Source organism: Sesamum indicum, linkage group LG4 (genome assembly GCF_000512975.1).
Source record: "Sesamum indicum cultivar Zhongzhi No. 13 linkage group LG4, S_indicum_v1.0, whole genome shotgun sequence".
Lineage (NCBI taxonomy): Eukaryota > Viridiplantae > Streptophyta > Magnoliopsida > Lamiales > Pedaliaceae > Sesamum > Sesamum indicum.
The window spans coordinates 6084594-6087113 of record NC_026148.1 but is presented as its reverse complement, the minus strand read 5'-3'; the positions used below and the strand labels follow the sequence as shown (position 1 = coordinate 6087113).

Sequence of the window (2520 nt, the reverse complement as noted above, 5' to 3'; positions counted from 1 at the left end):
ATGTGTAAAAAAGCATTTGGCTCATCTTGACAGCATAAATACCTTTAGAGCACTTTCTACCAGTCAATAAACAGCTTAATTGTGAAAACGGCGTCTAAACAAGTCGACTAATTCATTTGAAATAAGATCTGGCAGCTGGCAGCTTATAAGATCCCTTGTCTATATGTTCTTTTTTTTTTCTCAAGCTTAATCATATGGTCTCCGTTTTTTATGAGTAATGACAGATCCTCACACAGGATCAAGGAATTTGGCATACCTGCAAGCACTCATAAGCTTTCTGCACTGCCAGAAACTTCTCCCTCCCTTTAGGATTTTTGTCTGGATGATACTTCATTGCAAGTTTCCTATACTGTCTCTTGAGCTTTTCCTCATCAATATACTCAATCTGCTTTGATATATTAGGTATCTCCTCTCAACATGTTCAACAATAGGCCAATTAGGAAATCTAATTTCATCACATAAGTTTCGAAGATAATAACGATGACACCACGTTTCATCTTTCAGCTCTGGATATGTCACTGGTGGCATTGGAGCATAGTCATATCAGGAATGACAATGCTGTGACAATTTCTGAGGGAAATCACCAAGATGCTGAAGAACCTAATCAAATAAAACTGAGAGTTAAATGCAGCACTTATTTGCATTGAGGATGACTCAAGTACCACCATGTTTTAGAATGTAAGTACTAAATGTTAACAAAAGATGCTTGGGGTGAAAGACAAGTAGCAAACTCCAGTTGCAGATTCAGGGCTACCTGACGGATCAGATTTTCTGCTCGCATCTTGTGTGTCCAAATAATCTCAGGAGTGTCAGAATCAGAAACCATTGCTGCGGCAAAAGCAACTGGGCCTTTACGTTCCAGTACATAAAGCAATGACTCAGGTAAGAGGCCGCCCAAAACACTTCGTTTCGCCAAAGGTAGAGAAGAAATTGCAGCTTCCTCACCACCATGAAAAGCTTGATAAACATGAGTCACTGAGAAGAGTTGGGCAATTGAAAGAAGATTAGAACCAGGGTAAAGCCAGAGCAAAATAAAATGCGCCTGTACTGTATAATCGGATCATTGCTTTTGGGTTCCTAGTAACTATAGCTTTCAGCAGAGCAGCAGCAGCATCAACAATAGTCGGTTCACCAGAAACAATGTGCATATTGATGGAGCCACCATCCAGCCACTGCATAGTTCAGCTTAAAAACAAAAGAAAAAATAACGAAAACATCTCAAACCTCTGTGGAAGGCAAAGAAAGGAACAAAAGTTACCCCACTTCCAAAGTGAAAGTGTTATAATATAATTACCATCACAAGAGAATATGAAAAGTTGCATCTTTAAAACACCAGGAGTTTAAGGATACAAGTACACGCGGATATCCTAAGTGCATATTACATGGAAACTATATCTTAGTTTAAAGAGGTGCAACAGTTCCAGTGACCCTTCTACAATTGTTTGCTCAATCAGTCTCCAATGTGCATCTCATGTGACGATAAGTACCGGACAACTGACTCCCATTTTAAATGGCTTGCAAGGCAACCGGTTTATTGTAGGATAAAGCTCTGATCCTATTTTACTCTATGTTCCACACATCAATCTTTTATGTACCAAGCTCATAACCAAGGGACTGCTTTAAGGGCCCAGTGCTTTATGTACTTGAAAGAATGGCCTGCTCGTTGAAGCAAGTAAAGATTGAGGGAAGGGAAAAACAAAATGAACAACCCTTCATAATTCTTTTGAACCAACTTGTACCAGATCTACGTACAAGCAAAATTTAGTAGGTAGAGAACTCTTTTAACAGAAGTCAGAAATGCTGTACCCCACCCTCGCATATCCATCAACATAATCCTCGACTTACTATCCCTAAGCGAATACAAATCATAGAACTGCCAGATTGAAAATCTCAAATATTTGAGGACAAAGGTTGATGGAACTTATTTGAAACCACATATCAACCTTTACATTTTTCAGGCTCTCCAGGTAAATAAACAAAAGATACAACAATAAGCATAACTTTCTATTTTTTTAGCAATTTTTTATTCTAATAAGTATGAGTAGATTTTTTCAGTTGGCCGATTTGGGACAAGAGCACAGACAACCAATAGAAGGACAGGCACTTAAAATTATTACTTGTGCAATATGTGGAAGACAACGTGAGCTTGACAAGATCCTCTTTACTCTGGGGGTTGGTGTATGTGAGCTTGACAAGATCCTCTTTACTCTGGGGGTTGGTGTATCAATCTCTCTAGCATCATCTATATTTGAACGAGGGGCTACCATACTGTGCAATATGGACAATGCCACATCCCCTACCTGAAAAAGAACAAGCCCGTTTTAGGAACATTGTAAAACAAGCATACCCAACTATAGGTAGGTGTATCAAGTAAAGACTCCTTCCATGTCATTATTTGTCCCTTTGGCGCAGGAAAAACAGAAATTTCTCTACCATAGATATCCTATTTAAATAACAAAGTAAATAAGAAGGAACCTCGTTCAGTAACCAATGAACTCCAATTCTCAAATTGAACAACCT

General features: G+C 38.7%; 1 long non-coding RNA gene across 1 annotated transcript; it reads right to left on the bottom strand.

Moving 5' to 3' along the window:
• Window positions 9–2182, bottom strand: LOC105160110. Its single transcript, XR_847672.2, has 3 exons — window positions 2118–2182; window positions 755–1185; window positions 9–600 (listed from the first exon to the last, which is right to left on the bottom strand). It is a non-coding gene; the product is annotated as an uncharacterized LOC105160110 (long non-coding RNA).